Source organism: Diabrotica undecimpunctata, chromosome 2, assembly GCF_040954645.1.
Source record: "Diabrotica undecimpunctata isolate CICGRU chromosome 2, icDiaUnde3, whole genome shotgun sequence".
In the NCBI taxonomy this organism is placed as follows: domain Eukaryota; kingdom Metazoa; phylum Arthropoda; class Insecta; order Coleoptera; family Chrysomelidae; genus Diabrotica; species Diabrotica undecimpunctata.
Window position 1 is genome coordinate 27,155,085 of NC_092804.1, and position 25,293 is coordinate 27,180,377.

Consider the following 25,293-nt stretch of genomic DNA (forward strand, 5'->3'; position numbering starts at 1 on the left):
ACGGTGTATGGTATGTGGTAACTCCACATTACCTCTGAATTTCAAGGAATCATGGTTCACAATTAGATTTTTCTTATGCCATAATTTTTTTTATAAATTGCCTTATTAAATTTCTGAACTTCTGGAACTACTTCTTGAATTTCTACATTTCTTTTTCCCCTACTCGGATATCATCATTCATCTTGTAAAACCGTATCGTGTTCCAATTCAATTGACAGAGAAAGTAAGCCATTTTCATTCAACTCACCTAATTCATATTCACTAATATCAGAATCATCTACATCGACTTCGCTATCGACAAGTGCTCAGCAATTTTTTCCTATTCTTTATCAGTGATAATCTTCTTTCCTTCGAACTTCCGGATATTTTTGAATGAAATTCTTCTTCTTGTTAAAGTGCCCTCTCCTCAATGGAGGTTGGCTACTACAATTTTAAACTCTTCTCTATCTTCAGCTGTTCTTATTAGCTGTTCAAAATTTAGCCCTGTCCATTGTCGGATGTTTCTGAGCCACGATAGTCTTTTCCTTCCTAGGCCTCTCTTTCCCTCGATTTTTCCTTTCACTATAAGTTGGGCATATTGGTACTTATTATTTCTCAGTATGTGGCCTAGGTATGATGTTTTTCTAACTTTTACTGTGTTAAAAAGTTCTCTTTCCTTGCCTGTTCTATGCAGCACTTCTTCGTTTGAGGTATGCGATGTCCATGAAATTTTGAGTATTCTCCGGTAGATCCACATTTCAAAGGCCTCCAATTTATTTACGGTTGATGTTTTAAGGGTCCACGTTTCAACTGCATATAGAAGAGTCGACCAGACGTAGCATTTTGATAAACGTAGTCGAATTTCGAGTTTTATTCGAGAATCACAAAGCAGTTTTTTATTTTTTCGAAAGATTTTCTGGCCTGTTCTATTCTCGATCTTATTTCTAGATCGGGATTTAGGCTGTTATCGATCCAACATCCCAGGTACTTAAATCTATTGACCTGTTCTAAAATGTGCCCATTTATTGTGCAAGGTTGAGGTACGTTTTGGTTTTTTCGGATTGACATCACTTTGGTTTTTTTAATGTTTATTTTCATACCAAATTGCTCACAGGTAGAGTTGGTCTTGTCTTTGACATGACATCTCTCTTGAATGAAATTGGTACTGCAAAAAACTAACGTTCAAGCTCAATGTATCAGATCTGATACGTTTCTTTGAGAGTGATGTACAGTGAAAAAAATAACTATATCAATACTGTATGAGTTTGATTTTTGAATACAAACCTTGAAGCGAAAATTCAGAAAATAATTAAAGCAAATAATCACAAATCATAAAAGTCTTCACTCAAGTATCACCGCGTGCAACATTAGCGGACATACGGTTGTGCAGTACACAGAGAGTTTGAACGCACAACGAAAATAAATTCAATTCCTTACAGCAGTGAAATAATGTTCGTTAAGTTAAAATAACTAGTGGCGGCCGTAGCTCAGTGGCTACGTGGCTAGGTACTATCTTGCCAAGCCACCACCGGGCTTCGGAGGGCATGTAAAGCTGTCAGTCGCAGCTACGTAAGTAGTTAACACTAAAAACCTGCCCCAGAAAGTTGCCCACGAATGGAAGAGGTAAAATAAGCCAATTGGCTGTAGTACGACTCATTCAAAAAAATAAAATAAAACTCCAATAAAAAAATTTCTTAAATATAATATTATCATAAAAAGTGAAATTAATAAACTTAAGAATCAGTGTCAAACGAGTAGAATTTTTAATTTGTGCATTTAATATATTGAAATCATGATTGAGATGGATGAAAATGATAATGAGATTTTTTCTTCTCCAATGCCAAAAATTGTAGAACTAGCTGCAAAAACAGCATCTACTTTCATACTTGAAACAAATTTCATTTATAACAAAATTCGGGTCCACACTGATTATAAATTTATTGACAACAGTTCTAGTTTTGTTGGGATTATACCACAATTAGGTAATTGTAATTAATGAGGCTGTATATCTAGACAAATAGTTAAAGATAACATTGATCAGTATGTGAGAAATAACTACAGCAAATATTGTGTCTAAACAGCTAAATAGTAATAAAACATGTTCCTCCTTTACGACAATCAAAATTCAAAATATTTGTATTGCAAACTCTTCCAAAGTTAAAGGCCATTCACGACCAATTCAATTTATTAATTGTAATATTAATAATTTTAATCTTATTGACAAATAAAGTTGTTCATTAAAAATTAATAATAATTATCACTTTCTTGAAATAACACTCACACGTTGGTAACACGAGTCTTTTCGTAAATATTTGTCGAGAATAATGGCTATCCATCATAATTAACTCCTAGTATAATCTACTATTATTATGATTTCTAATTAGAATTCTCAGATAGATCACATAAAAACGTTTTATTGTAATTTTAATACAATAATTTCTTTTTTTAGTTTCTATAATTTATTATTTTTAACAGTTCTGAAAATAAATAAATATGCCTGTATTATAATATTCACAACAAAATTATATTTTACAGCATATTAAACGATTTAACGATTTCGCCATCTATCGGAAAGCGCTCGTACCCACCAATATGTCGCAGGTGTTCGGCGTTCGTGATTCAAAGCAGATTTCTTTAATGTTTACGATCGCTTTTAAAATATTATAGGTTCCTTGTTGCAGTATAGTTAACTGTAATTTTGTTTGAAATTAGGAAGAGTGGCGAAAAAGATTTTAGGGGTAGTTTATGAAATAACCGCTTAGTGGAGACAGAAGGATATAAACTGGAGGCAATAAAATAACGTTTTAAAAATAACTAAAGGATAACTTGGTAGAAAAAATTAATAGATAAATAGATAATTTATTGGTATTAATTACTAATAATAATACAAAAGTACTTTTAAAAGTCAAATATAAACATAAATATAAATAAAGAAGTTAATAGTCGATATCTATAGTTAAAAATAAATATAAAACATCAAACTAAGTGTAATAACATTGTTTGTAATAACAAAGTGATAGCAGACAGATAAAAATCACAACATATTAAAATTGGGAGAAAATTTCTCTTCAATCAAAAAAAAAGGCATTCACTATACGGTATTTCTTAGTTCTTGCTTTGAATTAAAAAAAGCTTTTTGTTCTAGCTGGCAGTAACTATGTTATAAACCTTAATGGCTAAATATCTTGAACCATTTCGGGATCTCTCAAGGCAGCCAAATTCTGGTACAAGTTTACTGTTGTTTCTAGTGGAATAATTGTAAAAATCTACATGTACATTGTATTGGTTAAGATTTTATGCAACAGACACCGCATAATACTTTTATTCACAAGATAAAGTTAAAATTTTAAAATCTCTAATGAAGTTTCAAATAATAAAGTTAATAGAGATAATATATGTTTAAATGGATTTAAACAATATACAAAAATATACTTATTTACTAAAATTTTAATAATGAATATGAAAAAGACGAAAAGTATCCAAAATTGCAAACGAAAACAGATATATCTGTACCATCCGTGAATAAGTGGATAAGTCAAATTTTCGTAAAAACAAGATATTTCAATCTTGAACTAGTTCTCTTTCAATTTCGTCAGGTGAATAAATGAGTAATTCAAATTTGCAAGAGCTTACTTGGTAGGAGCCCGCGAATATTTGGATTTGACGATTTATTTGGTATCAGAAACGGTATATCGACTTGTCTAATATTGAAGAGTTTTAAATATTGTTATATTAGTAATTAGTAATAGTAATAAGTATTATTAAATATTTAAATGTCGACAATCATTGGTTTGGTGAAATTGAGTTTAGGTCAAAATTCAACAGTTTTCATGAAGGTAAACAGGCCATCGCTTCTGTTATTTCAACTGGTTAAGAATGTAAAAGAAATTCTTTCCTTAGAACCATAAACAGAATACTGATTTTTGTGCCTTTATGATTTGGTCTTTTCGACTTTGTTTGGATATAATTGGCTTGGAAATACCTGGACCTTTTAGGAAAATTACTTTATCAGTTTGCCGAGAATTAGTAGAATAAAATTATTTACGTCTCAACATATATGAATGGAAAACGCAAAAGAACTATGTATATTTGAAGAGATAAAAATTGAATTTAGGAATGGACAGAGCTTTATTAGCGAAAAATTGGAACAAGCAAATTGATTCTCATATTGCCACATAACACAACCTTTCTTATGTTCCCATAATTCGAAGCATCGAAAGTTTATCATGTTTAACCTATCGAAAACTTGCTTGTGTACTGTATCCAGAAATTTAGTGTCTCATTATAAAAGTTATTTTAATAACAGCTGTAAAACTGAATAATCCCTTGTAAATACTCTATTGTTGTATAATTATCACAGCTAAAAAAACTGTCAGGACCGGCATAATAGCCAAGCATAGCACGACTGTATATATAGGTATATATAATCAGATCAAATATTATCATTCAAGCATAATGTCAAAAAACTCTTTTTATAAACATACAAATTTCCCATAATTATTGTTATTAATCATTATTTTAAGTCTCGACGAAGAAAATGTTTTGTGTGTGTTGTGTGTTTTATTGGCACTAGTTTTCACACTGGCCAGTCAATTTCATAATGATTTTTTTAGACTATAACTTATCACTAACTCAGGGGAGTACTGTGTAGTGTCTGTGTTAAGTAAATGTCTTGTTACTTTAGTAAAGTCGACTTCATTGTCTTGTACAAAGATTTACTCGTTTTAAAAGGTTCATATTTATTCATGTTGACTTGTTATGTTTAAGTTTTCCGTTTCATGTCTGAAAAAGTTGGCAAAAAATGGGAAATATTCTTTATTAATAATTTTACGAAAAAAAATTATTCTTCATTAAAGGTTATGCATCACATAGAAATCATTAACAAATAATCTTATAAAATATTAAGTGGTAGATAGGAAAAATCAAAATTATTAATTAATACTGAAGAGGAAAGTGATTTTAAATTTAGATATGCAAGAAAATGTAATTTTAAAATGTTTGTAGCTATTAAAAATTATGTCCAAGTTTAGATTCATGGCCTTCTAATAATTAAATAATACATTTAAAGTAAAAAGTAAATAAAAAAATACTTTTACATTTGTTGATTTTGTATATTGAATAAGGTAAATTAGAAATAAAATTAAAAATTAATGCACCTACTGATACATCATTAAAAGGCCATGAATCTAAATTTAAAAATAATTTTTAAATCCTACAACCAAATTAAAATAACATTTTATGCTGCACCTAAATTTAAAAGCACTTCACTTGTAAGCATAAATTAATATTTTTGATTTTCGGTGTATACCACTTAAACTTTTATAAATTTGATTATTGATTATTGATTTCTATGAAATGCAGAAATGTTTATGAAGAATAGTTTTTTTCATGAAATTAATAATAAAGAAATTTCCCATTTGTTGCCAACTTTTTCAGACATACTTTATACCTTACTAACAATTAAAACACTTCTTTCCTTACATGAACTATAAAATATAATCTTATTTAGCTATATGTATATATCTACATTAATTCACTTTAATTTTCACTTCACCATTTTATTATTTCACTTGCAATTTTTTTAACAAAACAAAAATTGTTTATGACTTTCAAAATTTGGATATATTTAATAAAGAATCGAGACAGAAAATATAATAATTAATTAATTCTAATACTCCATCAGTTTATGTATTTTTTCCCTTAATTATCTAGATATTTATTTAAATTAAATATGTAATGTAAATGACAAATAAAATATAAAATTCGTTAAGCCAGCCCTTTTTACTATTTACCTGAAGAGGCAAATCCCTTTATGGCTTCGACTTTATCAGCGGGATACTTTTAAATTCTGCATAAGTCAGTTCTTATAATTGTGAATGAAGTATACTAAAGCTATTTCCTTAAGGCATGTTAAAGTAGATACTATTTTAATGGGAATAAGCCACAGTTGAAGGTTAAAATAAGTTTATTGACGTTTCAATTTCCACTTCGGGAATCGTTCTCAAAATACAAACGATAATAAATTTTATTTAACAATTTATTTTTGGTTTTTTTGTGAGAACGATTTTCGAAGTGGAAATTGAAACGTCAATAAACTGATTTTAACCTTCAATTGTGGTTTATTCCCATTAAAATAGTATCTACTTGCTTTTAGTCTATGAAGAAGAAGTAAAGGTCTTGATTAATGTCTAAACAACTTTTAATAAGAAAATTAAAACGGACTATCGGAGAAGATTTGCAGAAATACAAAATACGCGCAATGGACGCAATACGAAATCAACAAATACAGGAAGTTTTCGAAGTTACGCATATTCTTGTCGAAGATACAGGTGTAAACCAGTTACTGTAATAAGGACTTGTTCAGAGTATGACCGAAAGTTGGATACAAAATTAGTCATTAATTGAAAACCGCAACATGAAAAATGATAATAAAAGGATACTGGAAAGATACATAAAGTCGTGACAGAGAAGTGAAAAGATGACTCTGATTTGTCACATCAATATGCATTAAAAATAAACTTTTCTATCTTTCTGGAGAAAGAATAGATTAGATTCGGATTAAATACAGGTAAAGTTCTCCTAAGTATATTCTTTCTTTCTTGCCGGTTCTTCAGTCGTTTTGTCTGTTGTTTTGCGAGTTTGGTAATAAACTTTTCTATATCTTCCTTTTCTTCTCTTCCCAAATCACTGGGCTTCTCCTTTCACCAACTCTCTAACATATTGCTATCTTAATAATGTTTCTTGCTATAATTTTGCAATTAATTGATATTATTTTATTTCTAATTTAACTATTCACTTTTTATTTCTTCTGAAGATTCTGTCCGCTGAGGGGCTCTTTATTTTGTTATTATTTACCTAGTTTTCTCTTGAATTTAACAGTGTTCTAATAGGTATTGAAACTTATGCCTTAAGTGTACTTTTCCTCTTTTTATGTCACATGTCTCGTATCTTGTCTCCTATTCTGCTCCTAGTTATGGTAGACTGGATAATGAGAAAAGTTAGTGATGATCGAATAAGCATTAGATGGAACATGTACAATATATTAAGAGACTTAAATTGCAGACTGCAGACGATATTTGCAAGCTAATTGAACATCGAATCTACATACGCACAAAACTAAGGTAAAATAACTTATAATTCTCTAAATTAACTAAGAGAAAATCAAATGGCGGCCGTAATTAGTGGGTATGGTACTGGCTTACCAAGCCAGACGCTCCGGATTCGATCCACGGTACAGACACCAGAAATTTTTTAGGTTATCTTAGCGGCTATCATGCTTCGGAGAACACGTAATCGTAACACTAAAATTCGTAATAAGATTGGCTGCAGCAGGAACGGTTATAACAACAAATGACTTAAAAAAAAGAGGAAATCAAAATCCCAAATAGAAATAAATATCAAAATAACAAAATAGGACCACCCAAGATAAATGGAAAAGAAATAGAACAACTGGACAAATTTACAAATTTACAATTAGTTATAGAAAACAAAGAGGCACAAGACAGATACCCGAAGGGAAATATCAAAGGCACAACATAAATACAACGCATTAAATAAGATTTGGCAAACAAATAACATAAATTAGAAATAAAAAAAATGTTTACCATATTAACCTCATGAAGCAGGACCTTGAAAACGTGATGAAATTTTAAAAAGAAAACTACAAACCTTAATAAATATATCTTTTAGAAAGTGATGTACTTGCCCAATAGAATAACCAGTACAAGCTTATAGAAAAGAACAAAATAATTTAACATATCTACTATAATTACGAAACAAAAATGGAAATGGATGTACCACAAATTGAGAAGATACCAAATAACAATCACTCGCATTTCAGACGGAGGTAAAATAAAGTGGAGGAGACCAGATAGTAGTTTAAAAATTAAAAAATAGCGACAAGAAACAAAAAAACATATTAACCTGAGGAGACGCCAAATCATAACAAGGCAGTAGAGGAGAATGAAAGGATCTTATATTATAGATTAGCCAAAGAATTAAGGAGAAAGAAGATGCGTTAAGTTGGAAGCTAGTCATCTCATTACTGGCTTAGAAACTGGTCCAATAATCACAACGAAGGATTGTACTAAAGAGATATATTTAAACGTTGTTATTTTTTGTTTGTCAAGATCTTTAACTTCGTTTGTATGAATTTGTTTTAATTTTATGTAGGCTTAGCGAATCTCCTTGTCTAATGACTGTTTTATACTTCAGAGGTTGACCGAGATCATGAGATCATTGACCGGTCACTAAGAGATTTCCATTGCCAGAGCCTAATATTCAAAACCTATAACAAATATGAGGCATTTGAAATATGTCTTAAAAAGCTAAATTTAAACTTTCACTTTAGAAACGATCCAAAACGTTTAAAATTCCTTCTTCTCAATTGCATAAGTACGTTTTTCAAAACTACGCAACTTCAGCTACAAATTACACCTAATGCCGTCTTTGTGGAACCATTTTGCGTCACGCGAGGTTGTTTGTAATGTGAAAGTTTAAATCATGAATGTGTTGCTTGTGTGAGTCCATTTCAAAAGGTAAAAGAAATAATAAGTTAGACTTACTCACAATCAATTTAATTTAACTAATCGGACGACCGGTTTCGCTTTCTATAATATGCAAAGCATCTTCAGGTCACGATACAAAGTTAAAATGCTGAAAATAATAATCCCATATTAGGGTGTTGTCTAATAAAGATAAAACATAGGTAGGTGATATAAATTATATAAATTACAGTAATTATGCCAATATTACATGTCTGTGGTTTTATAAATGAATAAAATGTTTAAGCAGACAAGGTAAGACCCACAAATTGGTAACATAGTCTATTAAACTGTAATGAATTAATAAAAATTAATAATAATTTATTAATTCATTACAGTTTAATAGACTATGTTACCAATTTGTGGGTCTTACCTTGTCTGCTTAAACATTTGATTCATTTATAAAACCACAGACATGTAATATTGGCATAATTACTGTAATTTATATAATTTATATCACCTACCTATGTTTTATCTTTATTAGACAACACCCTAATATGGGATTATTATTTTCAGCATTTTAACTTTGTATCGTGACCTGAAGCTGCTTTGCATATTATAGAAAGCGAAACCGGTCGTCCGATTAGTTAAATTAAATTGATTGTGAGTAAGTCTAACTTATTATTTCTTTTACCTTGTGAAAGTTTAAATTTAGCGTTTTTAGGCATATTTCAAATGTCTCATATTTGTTGCCAAAACTCAAAATCAGAATTATATGTTAAAGTTTTGAAGATTAGGCTCTAACAATGGATATTCCAGAGCTACCGATCAATAGAAGTGATACATTTTATTAATCTCATGAGAATCGCTTTCATAAGTTCAACTGGAGTTGTTTTCATGGCACCAAGACATACACGTAGGACTGAGTTCTGCAAGATATCTATTTTGGTTAAAATTTGTGATCTAGCAGAACCGTACAAGACACATTCATAATCCAATAGGATCTGATATAGGATAGTAAAGCGGTTTCAACGCTAGCTTCCCACCAAGTTTTAGAAATTTTTAACCCTTTTATACATCGGTCTAAAATGTAATTAGTATGCATTTTCCATGTCAATTTCCTATCAAGTACCATGGTAAGATGTTTGATGAAATCCTTAACGGGAAAATTATAAGAACCTAGAATAATGTGACTTAATTATATTGTGTCTTCCGAAAACAGAAACTTCAGACTTGGAATATGAAATCTAAAAACCATTTGATGTTAACCATTCATGAACAACACCAAAGACGTCTTTAAGAGAAGTCATAGTGGTATTAAATTTCTTATTTTCAGTATATATGCATACTGTACTATTTTAAGCGGAATATGATTAAAACACAAATTAAAGAGAACAAGGCCCAAAACTGAGCCTTGTGGAAGTCCGTTGTTGTTATTTCTTGGATCTACAATTGTGTTATCAAAATTTTTTAAAAATATTTTTCTATTATAGTATAGAATTTAATAATCATTTGAGTAATAAAATATTTATTTAAAATGATTTATTGGTAGGTACATCACATTTGTGGATAATTAGTGTGATTACTAATTATTTAAAATCATAAATTAATGTCAGTTCTATATTGCTAACTTGGTAGTAAAAGACGTTATCAATAATAAGGGCGGTCCTAATAGTATCCTACCAGAAGCGCTGTATTCGTACTATCATTCTATTTCGTTAGTGTAAAGAAGGTGGAACTGGTTTGTTACTAATTGATTTTTAAGTACATACTTTTTATTTTTAGATTTGATTTGTCACAATTTGTAAAAAAAGGTACAGCCTTATGATTCACCAAGAATTTATTGGACGTGAGCATTTTGAAGGTTTGACCTGTACATTTTTTCATCTGTTCTTATATCCTAAAAAGAACAAAGAAGGAGGTAATATATAATTAGATAGAGGAATTTGTTTGTTTAAATAAACACTTTATAAAATGGAAGATATTCTGATAATTGCAAGAAAGAATGATTGAGTAAGTCCTTTATATTGTATTATTAATATATTGCCCGGAAAAGCTACTAAGATTCTCTGAACAGTCGAAAAAAAAATCAATTAATAATTATAGATATAACATCTATTTACAGAAAACGAAACGCGTTCATAAACGTTCTCATGAGAGCGATTCTTCGTAAAAACTGGCAAAAATCGCGCAACCTTTGTTTATTTAACAGCTTTATAGAAACTGACTTCATCTGTGGCAAAATAAAAATTGCATACGATAGCTGCACTCCTTACCTTTAAAAATATTTTAATTTTTGTCGATAGGACACTCTGATCAAAAGATATGGAATTTTTACCGTCGAGTTGATACAAATTTCGCACGCTTTTTTCTGAGAGAAGGTTGAGTCTACGCAAAAAGTCCTAATTATTATTTTTGTTTAAAATTATCTCAGCTACATTTTTTTTTGAAATATTTTTTCTACGGCGTACAGATTTTTGACAAATCGGTGGATTTCCCATTTCTACCTCACTAGGTGTGTCTTCGGGCGAAGCCCGGGGTATGAGTGACAAACTTTTTTTCATGTTTTTTGGGGTCCCAAAATTAACATTTTCAGCAAAATTCAGCTTGTTCGTATAATTTTTGAGAGGTCAAATCTCTGACGACTATAGTGGTAGTACCCGGCGTTTACACAGGACAGTATTACTGTCACTGGCGCCGACGAGACAGTTGATTGTCCTGTGTTAAACTCTACTTTCCTTCAGTAATCGTTGACACGACAGTCGTTTCGTTGGCTGTCGTGACAATTATCATAACAGCGTTCGAGATAGTTTAACTTGACTTAAGATGGTGGAAACTAATTAGTTTCGTGGACAGCAACAGCTCGTTTAGCATTATTATAGGATTTGGTCATCAAGAAAGCCTGCGAATAATATTGATATGCCTGGTTAGAAATATCTAGATATAATGTTACTTGCTTAAAGAAGAAACTTTACCGAGACTTGCAGAAGTAACTCCAGATGAAGAAGTAATTTCAAATGAATTGGTGTCCTGCGCACAATAGCAGAGAGATTAAGAAATTTCTTCAAAACTGTTTTAATAAATGTTTACTTGGACTTAACTGAGACAAGTGATCTCCGAGATCAGGAAATCTAGCTCAAAACGATTGTTTTATCCGGGGAAATCTAAAATCCATAATTTATTCTGCCCAAAAATTTACGGATATTGAGTCATAAAAAATGCGAATATGCAAGCTTTTACTTGCTTTTGCCTTAATGCCATTTTAAAAATCTTTTGAGAGACAGTTAACACAATTCTTTTAATTCTGTCATGACAATTGACTGTCTCGTCTGTGCCAGTGACAGTAATACTGTCCTGTGTAAACACCGAAGTATTCTTCTGTCTTACAATAATTGTATAGCGTCTCTAATTCTTACTCTATCAAACGCCTTCTTTAAAAGTATTAACTGATTTGTTGTATTCCAGCGACTTTTCTTTTATCTGCCTTATTATGAAAGCTGCATCCGTCTACGATCTTGCGATACGAAACCTTTGCTGTCCTACTCACAGAGTTATTCGTTCATTTATTTTTATTGCTATTATTCTTGTTAGTTTGAGTGTTATATATAAAAGATTTATTGCGCCATAATTATTTTGTTCTTTCTTATCTCCTTTCTTGAAGAACATCAGCATGACGCTCTCCTTCATTCGTCCGATATTTTGTTAGTGGTTATTATTTTTTTTTTATAAGAAGTTGAAGTTTTGTACCAAATAATCTTCTCCATTTTGACCGTACTTTAAGCACTTTGTAGTTTGGTCTTCTCCTGGTGATTTCCTATGTTTTTATCCATCGATTCCTCGATTTACATCTTTTTGAAATATTTCAGTCTTTTCGTCGGTTATGTTATTATATTGAGCGTTTCTAGTAATGATACTTCATTTTCTTTTTTAAACATTTCTGTAAGATAGTCAAAATAGAAAATAAGCAAGAATACATGAAAAAATAATTGAAAAGGAGAAAAATCTTTAGTTTTATTACTATTATTGCAAAAATTGTGAAAAATTCAGTTCATTTTATTAATGACAGAAATATAGGTAAAACATGGACTAATCTGGGTCTAGTCTAACACGGAATCTCTTGTATGAGTATGAGTTTGAAGATCCTACCTGCGTACATATAACAAGTCGAAATTAAGCCACACGGGATCTTTTTTGGAAAATTGATTCACGGTCATGTTATTGCGTTTTAAACTTGTATATTATTCTCATTTACCAATAAATTAATGGTTTTCCAACGTGTTGTGTTAAATTATAAAATTCAATCTTACCTTAATTTCATTTTGGCGACTGAATATGTTTTATAAGTAATTTCTTATATATTCTATATTCAGCTTTCCTCTTGATAAGTATTTAAAATTATTTAGTAATCCAATAATAATTTCTTAACAATCACCACTATCACTTTCTGTACAATACATAACCTAAGAATTTCGTCGTAAAATCTACACCTCACATAATTATATTTAGATACCTTCACACCGATATTGCTCGCGTTACTTAGAGACTAAAAATATTACCTTTCGTGGTCTATATCCAAACTTACAAAAATATACTAAACTAAAATCTCTACAAACCCTTTCCGCCCAGATAAAATCATACATAAATAGCCAATATAACTTTCCTTTTTACAACCCTTTACAACTCTTTTTTGTTACGTTGAGACTTATTTTGTAGAAGCTGGATTTAGCAATTTGTAAACAGGTCATTTTGTAATAAAAATATTTATTGCACTATAAAGGATCGTAAAAAATTGGGTAGGCACCGGCGTGGTGAAACGGTGAAAGTAAAAAGGTTGTTGAATATTATGTCAATAAAAGTAGAAATAAAAATAGTAATTCATCATTTGCTTCTTCATATTTTAGCCTTAAATATTGTGTGTACTTGTATAATTTATGTAATGTAAATTTGTATTAGGTTACTCTCAAAAAGTGCTTTTTTGTGATAGTTATCTTTTGCCGACGGAAAGTGCCACAATCAATCGCTCTCTTATATTCTGTCTTCTCAGATTCTATCGATCTGAGATTAATGCTCTGCTCTAGTGAAGTGTTCGTTACCTTTAAATGCAGATTATTTTACTTACCTTTGTGTCATTAAAATTAGAAAAACGAAAATCTGAAAAGAATTAAAGATCATATTTTCCAAAATGTCTTAACATTAAGACACAACCAAAAAAGTAATTTTAAAAAGAGGTCTAATGTTTCACAAGTTATATTGTCAATCTTTATATAGATGTGAAAAAATCGTGTGCCTTCGAAATTGCTAAAATTAAAATCATATGAGCTGGATTTAAGACGTGTTGGAAATACCGAGGTATTTAATATAATTAATATCCGGTAAATTTTAATTAATAAACTCAAATATTGAATAATTAATGAAAATTATGTATTTTTCCTTAGTTTACAATAAGTAATGTTTAGACAAAACCGCTTTTAAAAGTTATTCAATCATCATCATCGTCATTAGAAATACAATGTCTAACAACATTATTTACATCAGCTGATAGACTTTTTGCAAAAGTGCCATGGTAGGATGCTGTTCGAAAATACCTAGCTTACTTAAACTTCAACTTATATTCCTTAATTAAATGGTCTAAGGCCTCTCTGTTTGGAATTTACTATTTTTGTTGGGAATAAGTCACAATTACTTTAAAATTTCCTAGAGATTTTCGAAGTGGAAATCGAAACGTTAAATAAATATAGTTTTAAAGTAAAATTGTGGATTATTCCCAGTAAAAATAGTAAATTGAATTAAGATGCCACAAGAAAATAGCTTCAGAACAACTCTCTGGCTGGATTAAAAGATGACCATTTCATACCCCTTTTTAACAGTTTATGAAAACATATGGAATAATCCGAGTAGCTGGACTTGCAATCCACTTTGCTACCTGTTATCGCTATGAATTTTATTTCTGTTATATTAAAGTTCATTTTTAATTTTATATGCCTCCTAACCGATAGTTTCCAGTCTTGACTAAACTAGTCCTCGCCTAGAACAAACTTTTCAAATAACTGTGCCCTTATACCGGAAAAGTCTCCTTCTCCATCTAGAGCCGACTCCACTATCGAATAACCATTTCAAATTCTCTCTATCTCTATCTTCTGCTTTTCTTAAAAGCTTCTGTGTGTTTAACCCGATCCAGTCGTGAATGTTTTTTAGCTAGGATATTGTCATCTACCAGGACCCTTTTTACTTCTCATTTCTAAGTATGTGACCCAAATATGCTGTCTTTCTGCTTTTAATGGTGGTCAAAAGTTCTCTGACTCTTCTCATTCTGTGCAACACCATTCGTTTGTAATATGATTTGTGGTATTTTTAAAATTCTTCTAAAAAGTCACATCTTCCAGCTTTCTCATTAAATCAACATTAACAGTCCAAGCTTTTGCACCATAAAGAAGAATAGAGTGAATATAACATTTTACCATCCGATATCGGATTTGTAGATTGAGACTTTGGTAACTATCGGTAACTACTCTTGATCGAATCTTTGATTTCGGATTTAGGTCTTCAGTAATCCAGACTCCTAAGTACTTCATTTTGTCCACTTGTTTAATATCATCATTTTTTATCTGGATCCTTGTTATAACTTTACCCCTCTTACTGTTAACCATGGTGTTTGTTTTTTTATGTTTATTGTTAAACGAAACTGTTCCCCAGTATCACAATGGCAGGTCTCTCTCACTTTCAGCGATAATGACTGTAGTATTAGTAACGGAAAAGTAGTATTTGTAATATTATACATTTGAACCACTTTACTGAGCATTGAGACAATCATATAGTTTTTAAATCATGAATGTGTTGCTTGTGTGAGTCCATTTCAAAAGGTAAAAGAAATAATAAGTTAGACTTACTCACAATCAATTTAATTTAACTAATCGGACGACCGGTTTCGCTTTCTATAATATGCAAAGCATCTTCAGGTCACGATACAAAGTTAAAATGCTGAAAATAATAATCCCATATTAGGGTGTTGTCTAATAAAGATAAAACATAGGTAGATAATATAAATTATATAAATTACAGTAATTATGCCAATATTACATGTCTGTAGTTTTATAAATGAATAAAATGTTTAAGCAGACAAGGTAAGACCCACAAATTGGTAACATAGTCTATTAAACTGTAATGAATTAATAAATAAACAAATAAATAAACATTACTTACATGCCGGTACTCTATTAATTGGTGGTTGAAAGAACATGGTTCAAACTATCTTGGATTGTTGATTGGAGAACTCAGGTCAACTATTGTAATTGTTTAACAGTAAACTCAAGAACTTCCCCGTTTACTGTTAAACAATTACAATAGTTGACCTGAGTTCTCCAATCAACAATCCAAGATAGTTTGAACCATGTTCTTTCAACCACCAATTAATAGAGTACCGGCATGTAAGTAATGTTTATTTATTAATTCATTACAGTTTAATAGACTATGTTACCAATTTGTGGGTCTTACCTTGTCTGCTTAAACATTTTATTCATTTATAAAACCACAGACATGTAATATTGGCATAATTACTGTAATTTATATAATTTATATCATCTACCTATGTTTTATCTTTATTAGACAACACCCTAATATGGGATTATTATTTTCAGCATTTTAACTTTGTATCGTGACCTCTGAAGATGCTTTGCATATTATAGAAAGCGAAACCGGTCGTCCGATTAGTTAAATTAAATTGATTGTGAGTAAGTCTAACTTATTATTTCTTTTACCTTTCATATAGTTTTTGTTTTGAGCACTGCATCCACCACAAAATAGATTCATTTTTTTTATGGATGGATTAAGGTACAAAAGCAGTTCATTACTGATACAAACTACAAATCTATGAACTACCATTCATTGCATCTTTTTCGCCCCATGAATATCAGTTTTATCCTGTTTAGATTTTAAACCATAATACATAGATAGTACTGCCACAGTTGAAGGGAATGAAATGCCTCACCTAGGGCAGTATGAGGCAAAAATTGATTTTGCATCATACCAGATACAAAACAAGCTGTATCATAGATATAATAGGATCATTCATTACTTCACAGAATATTTTTGTACTCCTTTTATGCATCAAGAGTTCATCTATTTTCACACTCAAAGACGATTACATTCTTCACAATAGATATAGATCTGTACGAGGTGTACCAAATCCAAGATTGAATTAGGAGGTAACTACTTTGTAGTAGAGGTGATATTTACAATACTGGGATTATGCGTTTTTTTTGCTTACTTCCAGGAATAACTTTCACATTCCTATTAGAAAAAAATGTAAAGGTAAATATTTTTGGTTAGCTGTCTGAAACAAAGAGAAAACAAATGTTAGTCACTTTAAAATATGAAAAGATCTATATATATATATATATCTATACATACAGATTAATTTAATGGCTGGGGTGCAAAACTTTTAATAATATTGACATTAATAACTTACTTTCTCTCGTCCCTTGCGAGGGATTAATTTTTTTTAATATGTAAACTTTTGCACATTCCGTATAGCGCAAAGGACAGAAAACGGTATTATTAAATCGTCCTCGTTTATGGCGATCAAAGTAGGTGGCACCTTTGTACGCTAACCACTTGAAGTGGAAGATAAGCAGGAGACATTCGTTGGCCTTTCCTTGGTGTTGGTTGTCAGGCTCAGCCCGAGCGCCTGACAAAGCAGGGATGTTGAAATGACATAACACTCTATTAATACCGATTCACCACGGAATAAGGAATTCGCGTGTCCGAGGATGGGTAGGTGTAGGATAAGTATTGTTATAATCAGAATGTATCATTAATTATTTTGGTAATTTTTTTTTATATTTTGGAAGATGTTATTAAGAGAAAATTTTTATTTCAGGAACCTGTATGTGATCTCTCGTAGAATATGGGTAAGTAATTTTTACAGTTTCACTTCTTTAAGAACAGTTTGATAATTATAAACTTTTTTAATTCTACTTTTGTATTATAATATGTATATCAAATTTCATATTTTGAATGCAATACAATTTAGTTTAATAAATCAGTTGGGCGCAAAACCGCTACTGTTTTAACCTATATGGTCACTTTAAAAATTGACTACATTAATAGGAATATAGAAATACACATCAGCTAGTATTTGTAGTTTCTAAATAATATGCTTATTCCATTTTACTCTTTGTATTTACTATGTATTATGCTGGAATATTATTATGGAGAAATTGTAATAACCAAAAAAATGGCACTGAAAGTATGACACTAGAATCCACTTTTTATTTCCTAGCTACTATTTTTTACAATGGCTGGGATAATTGGGGGTGGATTGAGTAGTTTTGTGGTTACCACAGCCGGTACCAAGCCCGGATAAAATGTGGAGGGTGATTGGCAAGGTTAGCAACCTACCAATCGTCAAAACTAATACTGCTCAAAGAAACAATGTACAGCTTCGGAACCGGATTGGTACTATGAAAACGACCATGGCAAGAAATAATGACAAGCAAAAAATCTAAAACCTAGATGAGATTTACTACATGGAATATCAGATCACTCAACTCAAGGGACCATTAAATAGCTATAATTAAATATAATATATTAAATACTGATACACCATAGGTACTAAAATAAAATCAAAAAGTGTCAATACATTTCAGAAAGGATTGTAACAGCAAAGATAAGAATGGAGAAAGAAGACCTGGAAATCATTGGTGTATACGGCCCAGAAGATATTAATCTTCAAACAATAAGTACTATGACGAATTACAATAAGTAGTAGATCAAGTTAGACGGAAGATGAAGAAGTGATACCCAGAATTAAGTAAAAACATAATGAGAATGTTTAAAGCGAAAATGGAGAACTGATGAAGCGGATGTAGGTAGCGACCATAGCCTAACATTATGTAAAATAAGAATCATCATGAAATACTTCACATCCAAGAGAGCGGCGTCAACACAAACACAAATCATAGTCGAAGGACTAAATATGGAATTCACGAAATACTAAGACAAACAAAGAAGTCACTTGGAGAGAGGAACGAACTTTCAAAAAAGAAAACCCCATGATTTAGAGAGAAAGTGAAGACAAAATGTGAAGAAAAGAAGAAAGCCTTTTTACAATACAGAACACAACAATCACAACAGGCATACAACCACTATAAACAAATAAGAAATGAAACAAATACTTTAGTTAGACAAAAAAAAAGGTAACACTGGTAGAGCTTCCCAAAATAGATGGGACACGACTTCTACGGAATACAAAAAGAAATATGGAAAATGATCAGAGGACAAAGAAAAGAGATGAACAAACTAATAAAAACAAAACACATTCAGAAGGAAACATGGGCAGACTACTTTCGATCCCTATTTGTTAAAGCTGACGATAATGAACCACCAACACCAGAGGTGACGACAAACGAAGAAATAAATATTGATGAGGAAGAGATAAAGGAAGCATTAAGGAAATTAAAAAATAGAAAATCACCAGGAGATGACAGAATACCGAACAAACTCCTAAAGTACGGAGGACCTTTGGGACCTTTGTTGCGGAGGTACGAAGAATTTGAATGAAATTATAACACTAGCAGAAGAACATCAAAGTTTTAGGTCGGGAAGATCATGCACCGACGCTATATTTATAATGAGGCAAGTGCAAGAGAAATCATAAAAATGCAATTAACCGGCTATCTACGTTTTGTGGACCTTTAAAAGGCATTTGATCGGGTCAAATTAAAGGACTTTATCCACTTATTGTACGTAAGAGAGATACCTCTAGGAATAATCAAAACGATCGAAAATATCTACCAAAACAATACAATAAAAGTAATTGTAGAAGTAGAACTAACTGACCCTATTGAAGGGATTAATGGGATAATTCACGGAGATCTATTGTTTAGTCCTCTATTGTTTAACCTGATTATGGATCAGATAATAGAACAAGTGATGGAGTTACAACATATTACATTTGCAAAATGGCAGTCAAATTAATCGGTACAAAACAAAATAAATTACTTGGTTTTTAAATTTGATATTAAGATTAAACAAATATGAAGATTTGATAATAACAAAAAAGTTATTTTAGACGTCTCAAAATATACGAAATGCCTTTATATAAAGCTAAAACAGATGCCACAAACGAATTCCTCGCCTCCTAACGCTGTAACAGATTTTTCTAATAATAATGAACCGGTAGGTAGACCCGTAATTATGAGAAAATGTTTTAGTGGGATTCTCAACGTCTACTACCGAATACACGAGATAAAGTCATCGTGACGGACACATGCATGCTTAAAAACCGAAAATCTAAGAACAACTAAATGAAAAATCAAATTTACTGCTAGAAATGGCTGTCGCGACATGGCATGATGAATCAGCAGAAGCTAGAGTTAGACCTCTGGTAAAATTTCATTATCTCAACCCATAAATAACCGGGAGCTTTCAAGGTGGGACAGTAGAAACTTTAAAAAGTCTACATTATGTGTTCTCGAGGAATTTTAATAATATGTCGACGCTCTGCTGACTGGTAGTTTCCTTGCCCGCCGTATTTTCGTGGTATTTTGATGAATAAAACAAAAAAATCAACGAAAGTGGAATGTCTTTTTGAAAAATACATTTCGCCGACACGAAATGAGATGCGATGTTGTGCTCAATCACTTTTATGTGTTACTAATTAGGATATTTTATGGTGTTTGTCTGTTTTAGTATTAGGTGATGATTTGAAAATAAAAAAAAACACACCAAATTTAAGTCGTTTACAGCCAGAAACGCATATAAGAGTTAATACAGAAAAATTTTTGTATTTATCATCATCTCGACAGCTCAGGAAATGACATGTTTCGATATTATATTATACAGGGTGTCCAGAAACTCTCCCAACAAATGAAGACCGGAGATTCCTCTGATAGTTATATTTTAAAAAAATAGTTTTTTTTTAAATACTTCCAGAACGCTTCTGTTAAGAAAAACGAAAACTATCCTCCACAGTTGAATTGATTTCATCAATTGTGAATTTCTAGTACCTATCATAGGAGTCCGTTTTGCATAAGTCAACGGTTATTTTAACGCATAACATTTTTGCCTTACCTTCATACCTTCTCAGAATTCATGATACTAGATTACCAAATTTTCAGTTATTCTATAGTTTATTTTTATGAACGAGAGAGTAATTAGCATAATTTTAACTGGTAGCTCCGACCACTCCATGGGCGTGCTCAAGATTAATTGAAAAATTACTTTGAATAATTGTAAAAAATAAATGAATTATTTCAGTGTTATAAAGTGTTATGTGTATGTAAACAAAAGTGACCTCATTTATCACACACTATATTAGAACTGACTGGCCTACATTAAAAAGGGTTTTAAAAAATTCACATTTTTTTTAATTTTTAAAAATTACAAAAGAGAAAAAGAGTTTTTAAAACCGTCTAAGGTATATTAAATAGATGAATAAAAATATTAATATAAAACTTACAGCTACTTGTTACAAATCCAAATCAGATTCAGAAGATGAACTTTCAGAACCAAGATTTATAATAACTGGCTCGATCATTTTATCAGTAATATTGTCCAGCTTCCACATTTTTTCCTCTTTTTTAATAGTGTGATTTACTGCCTTTTCCCAGTTTTCAGGTTTTACATTATTTACGGCCTCCAAAAACAACTGTTTAACATCATGAATTTTAAAAGTGGTATTTTTTCTTGAAACTTCACTCTTTATCTGTGCCCATACCAGTTCAATCGGGTTTAATTCACAATGATATGGTGGGGATCTAAGTACTGTCATTCCACGATTTTTGGCAATTTCATCAATTTCGTATTTTTTAAATTTTTCTTTATGAAGGGCACACAACGAATAAAGTTCCTTTCTTATAGATCCGGGATGGTACGTAATATTTTTTGAACTCAGCCAATTCTGCAAGTCTTTTTTTAACCACTTGGTTGTGGGCAGTCCTTCTATAAGTCTGGAGTGATAACTTGCATTATCCATTACTATTACACAGTTCTTAGGAAGAAGATCTATCATTTGTTCGAACCATTCTTGAAAGACATCAGCGTTCATGTCTTTATGGTAGTCACCGGTACGAGTTGATTCAAAAGTTAATAAACCACCTTCAACAAAACCGTCTGAACTGCCAATGTGTACTATTATCAGCCTACGTCCCTTTCCTGATGGTGGGTTTAAACCAGTAGATAAGTTATTTACAAAAGCGTGCCTTTGACTTGTAACAGTTTCATCCTGCCAAAATTTATTTGGTGTATGACCCTCGTTGATCCATGTTTCATCAAGATAAAATATTTTTCTTTTTTGGTTTCTCATTTCCTTTATGGTTCTTAGAAAATGTCTTCTCCATATGACAATATCGCTTCTTTCTAATAAAATAGACTTTCTGGTATTCTTTTTCCAGCGGAAGCCTATTTCTTTTAAAAGTTTCCATAACGTACTTCGACTCATTTCTGGGTAATCCTTATCATCTCGAACTGAGACAAGAACTTTATCCAATGTTGGAAATTCTTGTCTAAAGAAGAATTCATGAACTTTCCGTCGAAGTCCTTTAAAATGATATTTTATTTGAAATTTTGGTTTCCCTGGAGCACTACGTGGCATTTGAAAACTACCACATTTCTCTTCTTTAATAACTCTGTAAATCGTAGATTTCCCAACACCAAGTGTACTGCTAACTAACTCAACGGTCTCATCAACACTTTCACATAAACGTTTGTCTGTAAATGATTTAAAACAATTAAATATTAATGTTTTTTCATTAACTGTTAGAGGACCAATTTTTCGGCGTTTACACGGCACTTCCAAATTTTCCATAACACTAGTATACACAATAAACTGCACCTTGCAACTGAAGTACCTACTTTTAGTTAACTGTTAAGAATTTTGAATACGCTACTTGGACCTTCCTATATACAAAATGGAAAAACCCACTATCACATTTTCTGTGGAATAAGTTTAGAAGGTAATTATCTAGTCAATTACTGTCGTAGATTCCTGGAATTAAAGAATTAAATGTTTGATTGTTGAAACCCTTACTTCGTGGAATGCACTCATTTCAGATAAAATAAAACGTTTTATTTTATCTAAAGAATTAAACTTTATTTTGCAAATAGGCAAAGAATTAAACTTTATTTTGCAAATAGATAAAATAAAACGTTTTGTTTTATCTAAAGAATTAAACTTTATTTTGCAAATAGGCAAAGAATTAAACTTTATTTTGCAAATAGATAAAATAAAACGTTTTATTTTATCTAAAGAATTAAACTTTATTTTGCAAATAGGTAGGTACTTATTAAACTTTTATTGGTTATATATAACCAATAAAATAAACATCTTACATTTCTTGCAAATTCATTAGTACCTGTTAACCTCCATCACTCCGACACTGGCAACCTTATTTAGGGATTAGTAACCCTCACAACTATTGTATTCTATTCTGCTCCAACCTTTATACCTGGTGGTCATACTCAATTTAAAATTGTTTTCCTATATACTTCTGTAAACTTGTTGACAAATATCTGTTTTTCATTGAGTCACCCGTATCAACAGTTTAGGGATTTGCATACATAATTTATTGTTTTATTACTCTCTCATACATAAAAATACACTATAGTACTAAAAGGTACTGTTACTCTAAATCGATAGGATACACCATTATAATAGAAAAATAGATTTGAAAAGTTTTTGTTTTTTCGTCATGAAAGTTAAATTAATAGTTTTTGCACTAGTTGGCCGTGACCTGTCAACATAAGTATAACTTACGCTTTCCATTGTCAAATTGTGGTCAGTTCGTGAAGTTCATCTTTTAGTTTTTTACTTTGTGGCATTCAAATATAATAATTTCAATTTAAAAAAAATTGTTTTTACCAATGAGGAATACGCTGACATGCTTTAGTTTATGGCGAAATGAGGTGTAACGCTCCAGCAGCATAAAGTAGATACCCTGAAAAATTTCCCAATTGTGATCCCACTTACTCAACATTGACAGCTCTTCATCAACGAATAAGAGAAACAGGTTCAGTAGTTCCAAAAAATAAAGAAAGAGGGCAGCACATAAAGATATTATTTTAATGGAAGTTGAGAAAAATTAAGAAATTAGCGTTCGAAGACTATCTGCCATGTATCCCACAAGTTCAAAATCTTCGGTAAGAAATATCTTACACAACGAAAATTTATATCCTTTTCATTTTACAAAGGTACAAGTACTGCTACAAGGAGATTTTCCTGTTCGTGAAGAATTCGCTGGATGGTTACAACATGGAATTTTTAATGTGCATATTGTTCGTACGTTGGTGTCAATCTCCATGTTATTCAAGAATTTACGCATCAGCATAGGTTAGCATAAATGTCTGGATAGGAGTAGTTAACGATTATCTACTTATGTCTGTGGAATTGCCTAGTCGTTTAAATAGGGCTGTTAACTTACAGTTACATTTCCTGCAAAATATTTTACATGATTCGTTAGATGATGTGCCTTTAACTATTCGCCAAACCTTATGGTTTTTACATGACGGTTGTTCGGCGTACTTTAGCAGGAATGTACAAGAAGAATTTCTTGATAATAACTACGAAAACCACTGAATTGGACGAGGAGGTCCAGTTGCTTGGCCAGCAAGGTCGCCGGATTTTAATCCTTTCGATTATTGTGTTTGGGCATACATAAAAGCATTTGTTTATTCGGTTCCGATACAAATTCATGCACAACTCTAGATAAGAATACAAGATGCTTGCAACGAATTAAGAAATAACTTTGGAATTTTTGCAAAAGATGATGATTAAACAATTTAGGAGGCTAATAGAAGAATAAACAGGCTTTAATGCCTATATACAAGAAGGAAGAAGAAAAACAAGTTATATCATTTTCTATTTGTTCGATGTATCTCATCATCTTCGGTCTTCCTCTTGTTCTTTTTCCTACTGGCACTTGTTTGCGTATTTTACCTTCTTCCTTTCTTTCCATATGTCCCATCCAACGCAGTTAAAAAGATCCCACCATATCTTGATATATGTTCCTAACATATAGTTCAAAGTTATATGTTCTTCGTCAAACCCCATTTTAACTTTGTGAAAATTCCATTTTCTTTTGTTCCTTGCTATAATGTGTCGTTAGATTTTTCTTTCAAAAGTAGCTAATAATCTTTCCTTACTTTTAGAGAGTGTCCAGGATTTTGAACCATATGTGAGTACAGACCGGTCTTCTTTGATCTTAATAGTTGCCTAATTAAGCCAAGGTAACATTTATTGAAATTGACTGAAACCAGCTCAAGAAAGTTTGACACAACATAGACCAGAGGCTAAAAAACAATGGATGACAAAATAACTACTACTATAGATGAAAAAAAGGAAATATAAAAAAAACGATCTATAAAAAATAGAGAGATACAAAGAACAATTAAGGAAAAAGTCAAAACAGCTAAGGAAATGTATTTAATAAAACATTGTAAAGAAATAAAAGAAAAAATACGAGAAGTTACCGAAATGGGTCGAAAAAGACAGCAAGGTCTTTTATGTAAAAAGACAAGTAAATATTAATTTGCCCAAGAAATTAAGAAGAAGAAGGACAACTTTTTCAAGATGAAAGAAAAGAAATGCAGTTGATACAACAATTAAATCCTATAGATACAAAAGATCACGTTAGATGAAATCAAATATGCTATCAAATCTCTAAAGATAATAAGGCAGATTTGTTCAGCACGGTGTACGATATGGGAATAATACCGCAAGAGTGACTGAAGTCAGCGTTTATAACCATCCTTAAAAAACAAGCAGCGAAAGAGTACTCTGACAATCGAACACAGAGCCTCATGAGTCATCCTTTAAAAGTACTGCTTAAAGTAATAC

General features: G+C 31.2%; 2 long non-coding RNA genes across 3 annotated transcripts in view; one reads left to right on the forward strand and one right to left on the reverse strand.

The window, feature by feature from the left end:
• The window catches only part of LOC140434368 (uncharacterized), a 237,591-nt gene extending 224,636 nt beyond the window's left edge, over positions 1–12,955 (reverse strand). For both annotated transcript variants that reach the window (XR_011950049.1, XR_011950048.1), the window contains exon 1: positions 12,770–12,955. This is a non-coding gene — a long non-coding RNA (uncharacterized lncRNA). The remainder of the gene's footprint in view (positions 1–12,769) is intronic.
• The window catches only part of LOC140434367 (uncharacterized), a 1,119,986-nt gene that overhangs the window by 467,137 nt on the left and 627,556 nt on the right, over positions 1–25,293 (forward strand). The window contains exon 4 of the long non-coding RNA XR_011950047.1: positions 17,338–17,368. This is a non-coding gene — a long non-coding RNA (uncharacterized lncRNA). The remainder of the gene's footprint in view (positions 1–17,337; positions 17,369–25,293) is intronic.